This window comes from Anabrus simplex, chromosome 1 (assembly GCF_040414725.1).
Source record: "Anabrus simplex isolate iqAnaSimp1 chromosome 1, ASM4041472v1, whole genome shotgun sequence".
Classification (NCBI taxonomy): Eukaryota; Metazoa; Arthropoda; class Insecta; order Orthoptera; family Tettigoniidae; genus Anabrus; species Anabrus simplex.
The window spans coordinates 112,652,626-112,671,788 of NC_090265.1; positions in this window are offsets into that span (position 1 = coordinate 112,652,626).

Here is a 19,163-nt window from a genome sequence, read left to right on the forward strand (position 1 = left end):
GAGCAGCGCGTGATGTTGTAAGGACCGTTTGGCACGTTGCAGCATCTCCGACGTAATAGGTCGGCAAGCCTCGGTGATGAGCTGTCCAAAGTGACCAGGACTGCCGGCTCCTGTGCATACACCAGCTATTTTTACATGGACCCAAAGAAAAATCCAGGGACGTAGGATCGAGCAATCTGGCGGGCCAGGGAACGGGTCCTCCACTTCCTTTTCACGTTGCATGGAGATGGTTCTGGAAGACCACCGCCGCGTGCGGTAGAGCTCCGTCATGTTGAAACCAATAGGAGTAGCATCTTCCAAGAACGGTGACAGTTCATCTTGGAGAAACCCCAGATATCGTTCTCGCGTGAGAAGTCCCTCAAAGAAATGAGGATCAATGAGGTGATCTATCATCCATGATGCCACGCCATACGTGCACGTCCCACTGTACCTGAAAAGCTGTCTGTCGTACCCAGTAATGGTTATTATGGTGATTAACGGTTCCATTGTCGTGGAACCGCGCTTCGTTCGTAAATATTTTTTTAAATTTTGCATTACATCGCACCGACACAGATACGTCTTATGGCGACGATGGGATAGGGAAAGGCTAGGAGTGTGAAGGAAGTGGCCGTGGCCTTAATTAAGCCACAACCCCAGCATTTACCTGGTGTGAAAGCGGGAAATCTGGGAAAACCATCTTTAGTGCTGCCGACAGTGGAGCTCGAGCCCACTATCTCCCGAATGCAAGTTCACAGCTGCAAACTTACCCTAACAGCATGCCTAACTCGGTCGGTTGTCTGTACATAATATGGTCAATAAAAAGGGCAGGATCAGTGTCCACATGATGCAGGGTCCATTGACCCGGGCTTCAAGATCATGACACTGGAGCTCCTGGTGTAAGTGCGGATTCTACGGGTGAAGCCGCTGGATGTGCAATATCCGCATAACAGACGCCCGGCTGATGTTAGTGTCCTGTGCAATGGTCCGTGTACTAACGTGAGGGTCATGTCGGATAGCGTCCAAGACAACCTCTTTATTGAGAAAAGACGTCACGGGATGATCTCGAACAGGCCGTGTTCTTCCTAGAGACGCAGTAGCCTGCAGACATCTTTCAAGACTCCGAAATATCATGCCTGTCGGTTGTCGTCTATCCGAATAGTGTTCCTAATGTTAATAACATAACATACCCATAATCAGTTAATAGCGGCGCTCACGATTCCTGCTGCTCTATAGCCCGAAAACACACATCTCGTAATATTCCCCTGGTTAAAGGAGAGGGGACGATGTATTTGAGAATTGCATAAAAGTAGATAGGAAGGGGCTGGTGGACTACCCAGTGTAAATTATTTTTTCTTTATAAATCTGGACAAAATCGGTAATAATAATAATAATAATAATAATAATAATAATAATAATAATAATAATAATAATAATAATAATAATAATAATAATAACTTAGAAGATATATTATGTTAATAACTGTCAAACTGTAGTGAAATATAAATTTACCCATCTTGAGCAAAATGTCGAAGCAGGATGTCTCTGACACTAGTACTCGTACAACGAAATGTCGCAGGTCATTGTATAATGCATTACAGTCGCGCAACGCACGTGAGGAACATTCTTTAGTTCTTTTCCGACGTGTTTTTACATTCTCTGTAGTCTTTTGTCATTTGCTTTCTCTCTTCATCTTCGGCAGGAAATTGTTCTCGATCTTCTCTGAAAGCTGAGACTCTCGCTTCAACAACAGTGTAGTATATCATAAATTTCTTAGTTACCGGATTAATTCGAATGTAAACAGGTGCCTATTGTTACGAGAATACGGAAATAATAAAATTGGGATAATAGATCAATTATAACAATGAGGTGTGTACAACTTCTCTTAATTAGTGTAGATTTTAAAAGACTATCGAATGCTGTAATTTTCTTCTTCCATAATGAAAGGTAATTAAGAGATAATGTAATAAATTATAATATCATTTCCTATTGCTATTCGTAGCGTGTTGCATTCCTTTAACCTGTTACTTTGTAATGTTTCTCTCAGGCTATTACTATTCAAATAAGTAAGCATTATGTTTTTGTACCCCTCCATTGGTAATGTATCTTAAGCAACACGTAACAACATAGGTAAAGATTGATAAGATGAATATTGCTTTATTATTTATTTATTTATTTTAATGTTGGAAACATTTCCTAGAAGACAAAGTAGGGGTCCCCATACCACGAAAAACGTAAAATTGACTAATTTCCTCAATTGTGCCAAAAGTTGAAGGGCTAAAGGGCCCAGAACGGTTTCACGTTGTGAGTCATGGACAGCTCTAACAAACTAAAGAATTAAATTTCAAAAATCACTTCCGGGCTAAATGCAGTTCCGGGAAAACAGCCTAGAATCGCTTATGTCTTTACCCGTTTCCATATTATTATTATTTTTTTTTTTTTTACAAATCCTAGCCAAATTAACTTATTTACATAACTCCTTGGTTCAATACCCTCAGGCGCTTTTTTTTAAAATGTCCACACGGAATGTAGTTATAAGGGCTTAAGTGAAACTCTGCATTGACTCAAAGTAGTGCCCCTACTGGTGCTTAAGAGAAACAATACATTGACTCAAATTCGCGCTCGTAGTGGTAAAAAAAGGTAAACCGCTAACCTAACCAACCGGATAACGATGACTAAGGAAAGGATTGTAATTTTTAGGAATAAATATAGAATATATTCTCACACTTTATTATATTTTATTTACCTAAAATTAGTAGCTCATATGATGTTTCCAACATTGAGTTGCTTGCCTGAAGAGATAGAACTGTGGATATTTTTGTTTCTGTTAGTGTGAACTACGGAACATGTTAAAGGATCATTCATTTCCGAACATCAGCCTAGTATTTTTTCATCTTTCGGAATGGGCTTCTTTACTTACCTGCGACCAGGTGTTACCGGTCCGTTTCCTATTCGTGTGATCTTGGTTGGTCATTTTATATCGGAATTTCGTAACTTTGTTGATGACCTTCCTGTAATAATGACTTTTTATATACTTCATCCTGTGGTGGGTTCTTTTCCTCCATGCTCTCCTTTTCTCCTTTAAGTCAATTAATTTCTGTCTTTCTGCTCTCCATTTATTCCAAAATTATCTTAGCTGATCTCTCTGGTGGCACTCGTTCGGTGCGTCCGCAGAAACAAAGTCTTCTCCTTTTTAAACGATGATATGATTTTACCTGTCTAATTCCGCATTTGGTCGCAGTCTAAATTCGTCTCCCTTTATTATTATACGATTCTTCTTCTTCTTATTCTTCTTCTTCTTCTTCTTCTTCTTCTTATTATTATTATTATTATTACTTTCTTTTACAATTTGCTTTACGTCACACCGACACACATACAATAGGGCTTATGGTGACGATGGGGTAGGAAAGGCCTAGGACTGGGAAGAAAGCGGCCTTGGCCAATTAAGACACAGGCCCAGCATTTACCTGGTGTGAAAATGGGAAACCACGGAAAACCATCTTCAGGGCTGCCGATAGTAGGGTTGGAACCCACCATCTCTCGAATACTCGATACTGGCCGTGACTGCAGCTATCGAGCTCGGCATATCATTAATTTTAAAATTACACATGAATGCAGTATTTAAATTGTAATCAGAACAAAATTAGCAGTAATTAAAATCATTTCCACTGAAATAATTATTTGCTCCCTATAGGATATACAATGAACATTTTTAATTTTACCTAAGTAACTCCTGATATTGGTGTAGATTCCTCTGTGTTTAAATAATTTTTCAATACAGGTTTTGCTCCTCTAGGAGTTCTTTCTTATCACGAGAATAGTGGAGAAACTTATTAGGCCAGCCTTAGGTTTAAGATATAGTATGTCTGCTTCTTCTCTGGAGAACGTGGTTTCGATCACAGGCGCGTACAAATATTTTAATTTTGAACGGTTTCCCTCAGTCCCGTGAGACTAAAATAAGATTAGAGACAACGGATTCAGTCAATGAAAGTGAAGTAATACGACTGAGGATGTCATCAAAATGCCCAAGAAACATTTGAATATCTGCAGGCAGTCTGCCTGGACAGCAAACGATTGTGTGCGGCGGGATTTTGTTTAAAGAGGTATTTTTACTACTAAAAAACTGGGATTGCTACTATTATGAGACGGGCCATAGGAAAAATTACGATGATGTACTGAAATCTGTAAAACATATGATACCAACGTTACAAAACAATTTTTGCTCCACGTTTCGTAAAACGAATGGAAATACCTCGAGTATCATTCTATAATATTCCAGGGCTTTATTTTGACGGTGTATTTACAAATATTGATTGAGTATTCAGTACCTAAAACACTATCGTATTCAAATGAGAATTAGAAAATATTCTGAATTCTACAATAGTCAGTAGTTTAGGACTTTTCTTCAAAAGTCCTACACTGCTTAGTGCTTAGTGTACTGTGAGCCCGGTAGATTCCATTTGAACATTAATCAGTGATATAGTTGTGACAGCTGAATTTATATATTATGACACAAAACGAGGTAAGAATTTCACAAGTGTATGTGGTGTGGTTACTGTAATGTTAAGGGTGAATCTTTAATCTTGATTAGCAGTAGATTCCTTCCATAGATTGATCAAATTCGGCGAAGAATTTAAGCAGTAACGTTCCTTAATGAAGGGTATACGACAAATACCAATCATTAAGTAGATTTAATTGAATATGGATCTTCAAGTACACCATAATTTGGGGAATGATTTCAAGGAAGTACGAAATTCTAGATTTAAACAATCAACGTGTATTTCGTAATTGTAGGTCCGTAAACGACCCCTTGACTCAGAACGAGCACAACAAAATATTAAAATGAAAAGAAGAGGACGTTTTCAACGTATCAACACATTTTCAAAAGTTTTGAAACGTTATTATGATGGGCGTTAAATGAAATGAATTTCAGGATATCTAGCAAAATTACATAACCATGATCTCCAAATAATGAAGATCCACAGTCTTTTTCCAGTCATTCTACCGGGTCAGGAACGGAATGAATAAAGCCCTCATCTAGCGGCGAGGATAGGAATTGTGCCGGCTGCCGAAGCCTGTCGCACTCCTCTGGGGCAATGATTAATGAATGTAAGATGAAATGAAATGTTATTGAACAGTGTTGCTGGAATGAAAGATGACAGGGAAAACCGGAGTACCCGGAGAAAAATCCTGACCCGCCTCCGCTTTGTCCAGCACAAATCTCACATGGAGTGACCGGGATTTGAGCCACGGGACCCAGCGGCGGGAGGCCGGCGCGCTGCCGCCTGAGCAACGGAGGCTGACCTCCAAATAATGCATAGCCAAATTTTCAGTCCGAATTCACATTCTAATTTTAACTATAAATTTATTTAAAATAGCGTATATATTGATTCTTTCTTCAGAGCTCCATGTAGAGCTGAAGATGAGAAGAAAATATACTACAGTATTTTACTTTGGTTCGTCAGAGAATTGGATCCTTTCTCTTACATTTTACGCAGTATTTTAATGATGCTGTGAGCCAAGGGTAGAATAACTAAAAGTTGGATTATAGACTACTGTTCTTTTGAAAATGAAATATGATATGAGATTACAGCCTTCAATCGACGAGGAAGAGATTTGACTACCAGATTCTACTTGGTAAAGCACTTCTTCAGAACACAGGTTTAGAAATAAAACTGATAATATCGTGAACGGGGTGGAAGGGGTGATGTTTGTTTTAAAGGGGACGTACAACGTGATAGCTCCTCGTATCTTTGAACAAAAGAGAAAATTAAAGAAGATTGTCCTCTAGAATAAAGAAGGTATTGGTACAAGAGAGGAGAATACCATGCCAGTTTTGCAGTTAATTTCAAGATTTCCTGATCAGTTGATCAAAGGAAATGGGATAGGAAAGCTGAAAGGTGGGAATCTGACGCAAGTAAGTGTTCACAATGCCAGGTGCCTTTGGTACCATTTTACTTTCCTACCAAGAGCCTACTAATACACGTGAATGGTAGGTGAGCATTCAGCAAACATCTCACTCTGCAATATATTTCCTCTCTCATCATTCGCTTCTAAATTTGTGCGGATATATTTCACTAGGCGTCTGCTATCAGCCTTCGTGGTTTGGCAGCCAATCATTCAACGTGACATAAACCGGAGATTGTCCATCTGATCGTTAATGTTGACAAATAATATCAGGATTAATAACATTCTCAGAATTGTTGAAACTTCACGCAGTAACTCTTTAGATCAGGGATGGCCAACCTTTTTCGGCTGGTGTGTAAATTAAGGTCTTTTATTACATTTTGCTGTCTAGTGTGCCAACGGTAATTTTTTAAATCATTATGAAATTACCTGATTTCATTTCGTTTAGGTATTAGATTGCATTACATATAAATACATCGAGTAGCTGCCTCTGTGGATCCGTGGTAGAGTGTCGGCCTCCGGGTCCCAAGATAGCGGGTTCAAACCCGGCAGAGGTAGTCGGATTTTTGAAGGACGGTAATAAGTCCATTCGACACTCCATGTCGTACGATGTCGGCATGTAAAAGATCTCTGGTGATACATTTGGTATTTACCCGACAAAAATTAATTAATTCTCAGCCATAGACGCCCAAGAGAGGTCCGGTTTACTCTGTCTGCCATCTAGCGGACGTAGAGTAAAACGGAACGTCGAAATTGACGAGCAGACAGCCAGATGGCGTTAAATCGAAATGTCTGCAAACGGTAGCTGAGGCCATACGATTATTATTATTATTATTATTATTATTATTATTATTATTATCGAGTGAATGTTTAATTTTTATTTTTGCAACATCACTGAAAGTAGCATTTCAAAAAAGTAAATTTTATGAATATAATTTTGCTTCAACCTAATAAATCGTGTGAAAAATATGAACATATAATTAATAGTGACACACGTCTTTCATTAATTTCATGAAAGCGTAATGTTAAAATAGGTTATGTTGGTAGTTTTTCTATCTATTTATTATATCTCAAAAACATTAAAATTTGTTAGCATGTTGTGCGGTGTGCCACAGAAATCATTTTCGCGTGTCACGTAGTGACATGCGTATCACAGGTTCGCCATCCCTGCTCTAGATTGTAACCAGAATTTTTAAACAGTAGCTATAATATCTTTCGAGGATTGAAACCACTTATTGCAATAGATTAATGAAGCGGAAGACACCGTAATCAGCTAAATCAGGTTGCAAAGAGGGCCTAAGAATGACAGTAAGATTTCAAAATATAATAAAATAAATTGCGCTCATGTTATTTTTAATGCAGAGTTTCTCCAAATTACTACTTACAAATAAGAATTACTACTACCAGAGAATTTTTCACTTGGGGTTTTAGAAACTTCTAGGACTGCAAGTGTTTCACCTCTTAGCCTTTTGTTCCTGGCCAATCATGTTCAACCTTTTCTTGTTACATTAAGGCCATTTAGTATGGGCATTCATCGCCCCTGTTTATGTTTCTGGAACAGAAAGTGAAAAACTGTTCAGCAGAAGATAAGCTCAAACCAGGGCTACGTGACTATAAATACTTTATATGAAGATTATCAGGTATAACCTCGTGCGCTGTAAGAAACTTTTGCTACTGAGAGACTGGACTGTATTAACTTTTGAAGCTCATACTCCTAGCGCATGTTAGTGGAACAAAGATGCTCTTATAAAATAGTGTACCTGTTCAGAGCGATAACGCTAATCTCATGTATATTATCATGTTGATAATTCTCTCTATTTTTTGTACATGAGATTCGGACTTATAGTCCGCCGTTGTCCATTGTCTTCACAATATCTTGCTAAAACCTATTGAAATAGCTTAATTTTGTGTATTTCTGATTAATTTAGTGCTGTTTATATAGTGGTGTTTAGTGCTTGTTGGTAGACATTGGGAGTAGTGATATTTATTTAAATTTAATAACAAGTAATTCAATTGGTCTTCAGTAAATTACGTTTTCTAGGTTAAGTAGGCTAGCTTTAATAATATTAACTTTAAAAATATTTGTAAATATCTGTAGGTTCGTTGGTATATTACTTACTGTACAAAGGCAGATTATCATAAGGAATAGTACCGTAACTTCTGCAGCAACTTCTCCGGTATTTCGTATAGATATCCGTTCAAACTATCGCGAAGGTAATAATTTACTACATAAAAAAAAAACGATACGCCTATAAACTTCCATTTAAAAAGTTAAAGAGATAACACGGTAACAGTTAACAGTCGTTGTATTGTTATTGTCGCTCTTCATATTCAAATATTGCATTGTTGGCTACAGCCGTGAACAAAGGGTGTAGTGTAGTCAAGTAAATATAAATGAAAATCAGTTGATCTTGTATTCCAATCTTTTGTAGTTCTGAGTAGGTAGTTAAAGTGTCCGTAATTTATATTGCACTCCCTCGATCTTTCAGTATTTATGAGCGGTTAGATAATAATAATAAAGTTCATATATTCCAGTAATTGCAATTCAAGTCCCTGGATTAGTAGTAGTAGTTTTGATAGAAATAGATTTGAGAAATTATTGTAGACAACCTCGTATTTTTTAGTAAGCCTAATTAAGGACACCTTTATTCTCCGTCCGGTGGAGTAAGGAAAATAATAGTTATCCAGCAGCTGTAATAATCACATGACCACGTTTCAGTTGAGAATTGTAGTGAAGATAAGGTATATTAGATAGTATCTTGCCGGTTATATTCGTGTTTTTCTTTGTGTACGGCAATCCGTTCGATACTTAGGCATTTAACCAAACGCAAGATTTCATTTCTATTAGAGCATAGTAGGATAAAGTTATACCCTAAAGAAATAATCTTCTGTCTACGCGTTTAACTTTGTTGGTAATCCTTGAGTACGGTAGTTCTTGCGAATTTCAAACGTTAGGCCTAATTGCAATTTTCGTTTCTATTTGTGCTTATTAATAACCTATTGTAATTATGATGCGTCTGAACGTAGTTTAAAAACGGTTGTAGTGTATTGTAGTGACATTAGGATTTAGAGTGCTTATTCTATTATTTTGAGTAGTCTTGCGAATTTCAAACTTTAATTGTAATTTCCATTTCAGATTGTGCTTAGTAATAACCTGTTGTATTATAATTAGGTTACGTATGAACGTAGTTTAAAATCATTGTAGTGTATTGTAGTAGGTATTTTATTATACATTAGTGCGTTTATTCTGTTCCTGTGAAATATTTGTGTAGTATCCATAGTATATGTGGTATCTGTATTAACTCTTACTAGAATTCTGTTGCAGTAATTAGGGCAGACTTAACTGCAGTTTAGAATTGTGTAGACCTAATTATTGTGTATTACTTTCGGTTGTCAGTAATTAACAGCAATTTTCATTCTGTTAGGGTGTTGTAGAATAAAAATTCGTACAATTAAGTACCGGTAGTGTTGTAGTGTAGTAGTAGCTTATATTAATTACCTTGTTGTTGTGTGATTTTTGTGAACAATCCTAGACAATATCTCTTTCCTTTCAATTTTATAGGCAATATTTCTTTCCTTTCATTTTTATTTGCACAGAATAAGTTATTTTATTTTTCCTTTTCTTCCCGTTATACCGTAAATAATGGCCAAGCAGTGCAACTGTAGGAACTGTGGGTGTGGCCAGGCATTAAGAAGTATGAGGGAGGAGTCGGAGAGTTTGAGAGAAATAATTAGGATTATCTCAGAGGACAGGAAGGAAAGTAGGCCTCCCACAAATAATGTACAGGATACAGTAGGTGTAAAGGAGGGATGGGAAGGAAATTGGGGAATTGTAGAAGACAGGTGGTCTAATGTTTTAAAGGGAAGGAGATCGCAGGCTAAGGGCTCTGTTCAGGATCAGAATTCAGGACAGGTGTCTGTTAGAAACCGGTACGAGTCACTGCAGGTAGAATAACTGAGGGAAGATGAGGAACAGGGAACTGTTGCTGAGTTGTGTGGAAGCAGGAGGAAGGGAAAGGTAGGAAAGGGAAATGTAGTGTAGTGGAAAGGAAAAGACAGGTGGAACAGGGTCATGGGAGGGAGAAAAGGGAAGAGGAAGTAGCTCCTGCAGCAGTGAGAGAATATAGGGATGACCAGGAGGGGAGGGGATCAAATGAAGTGGGTAGGGTTGAGGCTCTGGTCATGGGGGATTCCATCGATAGACATGTGGGGAAAGTGTGTGGAGGAAAGGGAACCAGGGTAGAGTGTTATCCAGGAATTAGGATGAGGCAGATGTTGAGGAAAGTAGAAGAGAAGGAAGAGGGAAACGAGAAGATGGTAGTCTTTCACGTTGGTACTAACAACGTAAGGCAAGCAGGTATAAGTACCAACATAGTTGGGGATGTGTGGGATCTGGTAAATGCAGCACGGATGAAGTTTAAGGAAGCGGAGATTGTTATCAGTGGAATACACTGTAGGAGGGATACTGACTGGAAGGTGATTGGGGATTTAAAAGAGACTATGGAGTGGGTATGTGGAAAACTGGGAGTGAGATTTCTAGATCCTAATGGGTGGGTAGGAGATAGGGATCTGCGCCCAGATGACCTTCACTTAAACCGCAGTGGTACATATAAGTTAGGAAACTTATTTAGAAGGGTTATAGGCAGGTACATTCTGGGAAACGGGATGGCCTAGGGAGCGGTGTTAAGCGAACAGGGAACTGGAAATCAAGTAGGGATGACATAAAAATGTTAGTGCTCAACTGTAGAAGCATTGTCAATAAAGGAATCGAATTAATTTATTAGATATATACTTACCAGATATTGTAATAGGAGTTGAATTATGGCGGAGAAATGATATAATGGATGCAGAGATATTCTTACGGAACTGGAGTGTGTATCGTAGAGATAGGATAGGAAAGGTAGAGTATTCAATCTGGTGAAAGAAGAATTTGTAAGCTACGAAAAAGTTAAGGATGAAAAACATGAAATTCTGGGTGTAAGGCTCTTCTCTAAAAATAGGCAACTTGATGTCTTTGGAGTGTACAGACCGGGAAAGGGTAGCGCTGACGCTGATTCAGAATTATTTGATAAGAAAATCAGCTATGTTGGAAATGATATGGAAAGGAATGTGATAGTAACAGGTGATCTCAATTTACCAAATGTCAATTGGGAAGGTAATGCGAACGACAGGAAGCATGACCAAAAAATGGCATATAAGTTAATATGGGAAGGGCACCTGATTCAGAAAGTGATGGAACCAACTAGAGGGAAGAATATTTTGGATGTGGTGCTGATAAAACCAGATGAGCTCTATAGAGAAACCGAAGTAATAGATGGTATTATTGATCACGAAGTTGTTTTTGTCGTAGTTAAAAGTAAATGTGAAAGAAAGGAAGATATTAAAATTAGGACTATTAGGCAGTACCATATGGCTGATAAAACAGGCATGAGGGAGTTTTTAAAAAGTAACTATGATCGCTGGAAAATGGTAAATAAAAATGTAAACAGACTCTCGGATGGGTTTAAAGCAATTGTTGAGGAATGTGAAAATAGGTTTGTACATTTGAAGGTGGTAAGGAATGGTAGGAATCCACCATATTATAACAGAAAAGTAAAGAGACTAAGAAGGAGATGCAGACTGGAAGGAAATAGAGTTAGAAATGGTTATGGAAGTAAGGAGAAATTGAAGGAACTTACTAGGAAATTGAATCTAGCAAAGAAGTCAGCTAAGGATAACATGATGGCAAGCATAATTGTTGGTCATACAAAATTTTAGAGAAGGATAATATCCAGATAGGGGATGTGAGTAACACTAAAGAAGTATTAAAATTTACCTATGATAACTATGACATTTACAGTAAGATGCAAAAGTTGACAACTAGAAAAGCAGCTGGAATTGATAAGATTTCTGGGGATATACTAAAGGCAATGGGATGGGATATAGTACATATCTGAAGTACTTATTTGATTATTGTTTGGTTTAACGAGCTATACCAAATGAAAGTAGAGTTGCTATAGTAGCGCCTGTGTATACAGGAAAGGGTGATACACATAAAGCTGAAAATTACAGGCCAGTCAGTTTGACATGCATTGTATGTAAGCTTTGGGAAAGCTTTCTTTCTGATTATATTAGACATGTTTGCAAAATTAATAACTGGTTTGACAGAAGGCAGTCTGGGTTTAGGAAAGGTTATTCGACTGAAGTTCAGCTTGTAGGATTTCAGCAAGATATAGCAGATATATTGGATTCGGGAGGCCAAATGGACTGTATTGCGATTGACCTATCTAAGACATTTGATAGGGTAGATCATGGAATAGTACTGGCAAAAAATGAGTGCAATTGGACTAGAAAAAAGTGACTGAATGGGTGGCTATGTTTCTAGAAAGTAGAACTCAGAGAATTAGAGTAGGCGATGCTTTATCTGACCATGTAATAATTAAGAGGGGAATTCCTCAAGGCAGCATTATTGGACCTTTAAGTTTTCTTATATATATCAATGATATGTGTAAAGAAGTGGAATCAGAGATAAGGCTGTTTGCAGATGATGTTATTCTGTACAGAGTTATAAATAAGTTACAAGATTGTTAGCGGCTGCAGGGTGACCTCGATAGTGTTGTGAGATGGACGGTGGACAATGGTATGGTGATAAACGGGCTTAAAAGTCAGGTTGGGAGTTTCACAAATAGGAAAAGGCCTCTCAGTTTTAATTACTGCGTTGATGGGATGAAAGTTCCTTTTGGGGATCATTGTGAGTACCTAGGTGTTAATATAAGAAAAGACCTTCATTGAGGTAATCACATAAATATAATTGTTAATAAAGGGTACAGATCTCTACACATGGTTATGAGGGTATTTAGGGGTTGTAGTTAGGATGTAAAGGAGAGGACATAAAAGTCTCTGGTAAGACCCCAACTAGAGTATGGTTCCAGTGTATGGGACCCTCACCAGGATTACTTGATTCAAGAACTGGAAAAAATCCAAAGAAAAGCAGTTCGATTTGTTCTGGGTGACTTCCAACAAAAGAGGAGCGTTACACAAATGTTGCAAAGTTTGGGCTGGGAAGATTTGGGAGAAAGGAGACGAGCTGCTCGATTAAATGGTATGTTCCGAGCTTTCAGAGGAGAGATGGCGTGGGAGGACATCAGTAGACGAATAGGTTTGAGTGGTGTCTTTAAAAGTAGGAATGATCACAATATGAAGATAAAGTTGGAATTCAAAGAGGACAAATTGGGGCAAGTATTCGTTTATAGGAAGGGGAGTTAGGGATTGGAATAACTTACCAAGGGAAATGTTCAATAATTTTCCAATTTCTTTGCGATCATTTAAGAAAAGGCTAGGAAAACAACAGATAGGGAATCTGCCACCTGGGCGACTGCCCTAAATGCAGATCAGTATTGATTGACTGATTGATTGATTGATTGATTGATTGATTGATTGATTGATTGATTGATTGATTGATTGATTGATTGATTGATTGATTCCGTTCATTACAGAGCACAAATACAATATAAAAGTAGACATTCCCGTATGATGAAAAATGATACAGGTTTCTTTAATAAGTTCAATGCTTATTCATACCCTTGAGATCGAGCGTTGTTATTCTATTTGACTGTTATTTGTTCCATATCTTCCATCTATCAAATTTTAAACTATAATTGTGTTCAGTCTTCAGCCCTAATTCTGGTTGGATTCTCAAAAGCTCTGCCATCAGCTGTCATAGATGGCCTAGGCATCATTGAAGAGGCGTACTAGGAAAATGAGGAGTAAGGTGGTTTCCCGTTGCTTTCTTCATTTACATTATTAAAAAAACGAAAAATAAAATTTCGAATTTCGTTGTGTTAAGTTCTACTCTTGTTAATTCCTGGTCAACCCATTCACTCCAGCAGCTTCTTACACCTCTGTAAACCACGGAATCCCCGGAACAATTATTATTATTTTCTGTATTGTTCGCCTCCTGCCATATTCAAAGCGGTTAATGAAAATAAATCATTAAATGAATTACATTTTGAAACAGAACCTCACATGAAAGGCAGTAGTATACAAAAGCTGCGCCTAGAAGAGTGGGCACTTAAGGATAAGAAGTATTGTTTAGATTCGCTTACGAAAAAATGACTAGCCTCAAATGATAAATTGCAGCGACTACGTAAATAACTTCGCATTTCTGCAAGGCATGACTAACGTTACAATTAACAAACCTCAAAGAGAGTTTTACTGTTTTAACGAATTTTGTTTAAAATACCCCTCAATACACGCCTGCAAGTGTGCAAACTGGATTTCGATTAATGTATTTAGATTCAAAGTATTTATTATCGCAGGTTCATTGTAAAGAGGGACGGAAAATATACACAGAACAAGTACCTACCAAGGTAAGGGATTGAAATTACTGACAATTTCGCGGGTTATTAATTTTGTGCCATTTGTTGTGGCAAGGAATGAGTTATTTTGATGTTATATTAGCGTCCCCGACAGAATTTTGTGAAAGTCTCTGTCAGAGGACAGTTTTGTATCAACAAGGCAACGTATTTCCTGGAGTAGAGACTCTTCATATATTCGTCACATTCACAGTACATTTCATCGATTACGACCTCACACCTAAGTAGATCATTTATCATTCTTACGCTGATTGCAGAGCTGTAAACTGGTGAGTTTTATGAAGTACGTGTGAAAATTATAGCAATGGTAGTAACTGTCACTACAAGAGGGAAGCCGTCAATACTTCAGGGTTGATGCATGTACTGGAAATACGGAAGATTTAAAGATGATACTGCAATATAATGTGGGTTTGATCGAAAGGCATATCTACGAATTTAAACTCTTGAGATGAACTGCGTAGAGTTTTAACCCAAAAATCTCAGCGTTCTCTTGTCATGACAGGGTTTTCAGAACAATGTGAGTGTCTCGAGAGGTAAATGTATTATAGAATCCTACAAAGTGATATGAAATGGTACAATATTATCAAGACATTTCTCTGACAATCAGATGCTACCACGGTGTTTATAATTCATTATAAACTCATAAACAGTCTGTTGTCTTCACAATACCTTGCTACGTCTTCCATTTATTAAAGAGCACAAATACACTATAAATGTAGACATCCCCGTATGATGAAAAATGATACAGGTTTCTTTAATAAGTACAATGCTTATTCATGCCCTTGAGATCTATCCTAATACTGCCCATATCACCTGGAGTTAGTACATTAGTTATTTGTTCTATTTATTGTCTTAGCACTTTTATGGTAAACAACATCATCTAAAATTTAAATTTATTTTAAAATCATTTCTATTTTATTTAGTTTGCGATTAAAATCCAAGAAAACGTAAACATACGATAAAAATAAAATAAAGGAGGAAGGCATAACAAGAAAATTAATAATAAAAATTATCATACAATTTAAACTATTCATTTATCAAACGCGTCAAATAGCGTACCTCAAAAAACGAAACCAAACCCCATGGCACTAAAGCCCTTGAAGGGCCTTGGTCTACCAAGTGACCGCTGCTCAGCCTGAAGGCCTGCAGATTACGAGGTGTCGCGTGGTCAGCACAACGAATCCTCTCGGCCGTTATTCTTGGCTTTCTAGACCGGGCCCGCTATCTCACCGTCAGATAGCTCCTCAATTCTAATCACGTAGGCTGAGTGGACCTCGAACCAGCCATCAGGTCCAGGTAAAAATCCCTGACCTGGCCGAGAATCGAACCCGAGGCCTCCAGGTAAGAGGCCGGCACGCTACCCCAACACAACGGGGCCGGCCAGCACACCGCAGCACTTACTTATTTTACTATTTGTTATACGCCACACCCACACAGATAGGTCTTATGGCGACGATTGGATAGGGAAGGGATAGAACTTGGTAGGAAGCGACCGTGGCCTTAATTGAGGTTCAGCCCCAGCATTTGCATTGGAGTGAAAATGGGAATCCACGGAACCCACTATCTTCCAAATGCAAGCTGACAGCAATATGACCCAAACCACGCAGTCAGTCCCTTGGTCAGCACTTATTGTAACCATCATTACGTGTAGTGATAGGAGCTAAGACTGGCTACATATTTCGAGCGTTGGAATTTTGAATCATACTGTTACTTGTTCAGCAATAATTCTTCTTCTGTCTCTAAGGGCCATTTTCTCCAAATCCAGTTAAACCTGGCATAAATTAAACCCGTTTAACTTTAGTACCTAGTTTAAAGTTGCGTCCATTTTCTCCACCAATTTCTGACACTCGTTTAGTTTAAACGGGCGAGCTGTCGTTGGCGCTAACGTTGGCTGCACTGAAGGAATAGTCGAAGGCATGGTCGATTGGAATTGGCCAATCAGAGCCAAGTAATTCAATGACCGACATTTTTGTAATAATATCAGCTGTTTGTGGCGAATTAATGCTATCGTACGTAGTGAATAAAGAACAAATTCGGCGGGATATTAGCTTTACTGATAAATAAATTGTTTACATTTGTGCGAAGTGTTGTGTCATATAATTCTACCTATTGCTGTCTACAATTTATTGGAACGCACTTTTATTTCTTATTTTTCTCTGTCATGCTTTACCATAAACAAGTACCGTGGGCCTAATACGTGTCTTTTGATGTCTGTATTGTCTTACGGAACACACGGGAACGTTGAAATATTAAAATCCTGGTCTTTCAGCAATAGGCCTACGGTATTCCTTTCCTCAGAAAATCAACATTTATGTGAATTTCAAGTAAACAAATTCCAAGCATGCTCGGGATCTATCTCCTATCAAAATCCAACGCCCTCGGCCGGGATCAATCTCACAAACCTTGGATCCAGCAGACAGACCACTGAGGATGTATTATTTGGAGATGTATTACTTGATTCCATATTCGTTTATAACATAACCAAGTTCGCGATATATCGTACTGTATGCATAATACTCTTCTCCCTATAGCATTAATATTTCTATTGCTGGTATGCTGGCAATAGATACGATGAAACATTCTTAACTATAATCTATTCTATTACAAGTTTACTAGCAAGCATGAAATACTTTATTGTTTTTCTGATCCTATAAATATATAATCTAGCGATTAGAAATTGTATACCACCGCCTCTCCTACCGTGCCGGTCAACATTCTGATGGTAAAAATATTTTCGACAAATTAGATTCGAACCGCCTTGTCACGGATACGGACGATGCTGACTTCACGCTTTAGCGACCACAGCCACCAGGTACCGCATGAAGAGTGGACGTATTACACGACTTATGTAGGAATATTTTTATGCTTCACATTACAGTATTCATACCACGAACAGTATTTTACAGTATATAATATTATAAGGAGACTGCAATTTAAGGTCTGTGGTCCCCGTTGTTAATGAAAAAAATGCCTGCTGCATCATATCTTAAAGCAACCAGAATCATTGCTTCTAGCGAAATAGCATTATTTCGTGCAGTTGACGTTTTAAATGAATCCTTCTTCGATACTAGACAATCCTTGCTGTTCGCTTATGAATTATAAATCCATCAAAGAACTCCGTTACATCCGATTTTCCAAGATTGTAAACTTTTGTTGGAAGGCGGCTTCTTAACCTCTCTTGCACATCAAAATTATTTCCTATTTAACCAAAGACTTCAATAAATTCTCCCATTTTTCTAATGCTAATACTAGGTTATAATTTTAGTACGTTTTTCATTAAAGTGCTGCAGTACTGGTAGTCAAAACTAACCCTTCTATTAGGAAAATCACAGATACGTTAATAAAATGTCAAGAAAGTTGAATATAAACGTCAGTTTAAACCAACAATATAGAAGGTTTAACTCTGAGCCAGGTTTAAACTTGATACAAACTTTAAACCAATATGGGGAAAATGAATGTTAGTTTAAACTCAGACTTAAACCAGATTAAAATAAACCTAGTTTAAACTCATTTGGGGAAAACGGCCCTAAGCGAAGTCTTGCTACAAATATCACTTACCACACTTATCAAAGACATCGGTAGTTCTAGTCGAATCTCTGTAACGTGATTCGGAAGTAGGAAAGTGAGGGAACAACAACAATTAATTTACAGGTGGATGGGCAACAGTTTAAAGCAGATAGGAAACATCGTGCGTTGAAGAAGGTGGTTACTGGAAATGATGAGGTATCGAGTGAATGATATAGCACCATGCCTGTGAGTTGAGAGTGAACAGGAATCAGGTGCTTCGTTCAAGCAGGTGTGAGCTAGCTGACATTTCCTTAGGAGTGAAAAACCACACCACACCGCGTAATCGAGACGTGTGTGGATTGTGTGTTGTGGATTTTTTGACAATGATACTTCCCAGTTTTTCTAGCTCTATAATCCGTAAGTGAAATACTGGCGATGTGATATGGCAATTTGTGAATGTTTGTTCTTTTAAAATATGGAATTGTTTAGACTTGGTTCTCTCGTAATGCTGCACGGAAATCTGTATGCAGGAGCATTCTGACTTGCTGCGTGTTTTCCATGGTAAAATGCGAATTTGCTGATGGTTGATGTTGGAATCTGTATGATAATTATATTTTCCATAAAACAAATTCTGTGCGGATATTGTCGCTAAATAGTCTGATACTTGAGATGGACTTTTTAGCCTGGAGGTCTGATCTAGAACCTTACCTTTGTCACAGATCCTAACGACTATCATCACGAACTGCTATGTACTGCTCATCCTGATGAACGGAGTGTCATTTGACCAGTCACGTTTAGAGTTAGGGTTAGAGCTATCATAAGGGCAAAGCAATGAGTCACCGGGAAAGTGTAGCGGCTATGTACTGTAAAGTATGCCACACAGAACGTCTGATTATCATTGCGGACATGTATCCGAGGACCTCTGATATGATTACATATTATACGGTATAGAAGTGCAAATTAGTTTTTATAGACAATATAGTTACGTATACCAACGGAGTGTACACATTTATGTCCACGTGTCACCCCTCCAGGTTATCATCAGAGACATCATTATGCTTATCTCAAATAATGGTAGGGTTGGTTTATGTATCAAGAGGGAACGCAAAGTGATTATAATCCAGCGTCAATGTTTGTACTCCTGTCATGCCTTGCGAACATTGGGGGAAAATTTTGTGGGGTCACGCAAACACACACACACCAATCATTCATAAGCACAAGTCCTTCTTCGTACGTCGCACCGAAACAGATAGGTCTTATGGCGACGATGGGACAGAAAGGGGATAAGAGTGGAAAGGAATTTTTTTTTCCTCCATTGGCTTTACGTCGTACAGACACAGATAGATTTTATGGCGACGATGGGACAGGAAAGGGCTAGGACTGAGAAGGAAAAGGCCATGGTCTTAATTAAGGTACATC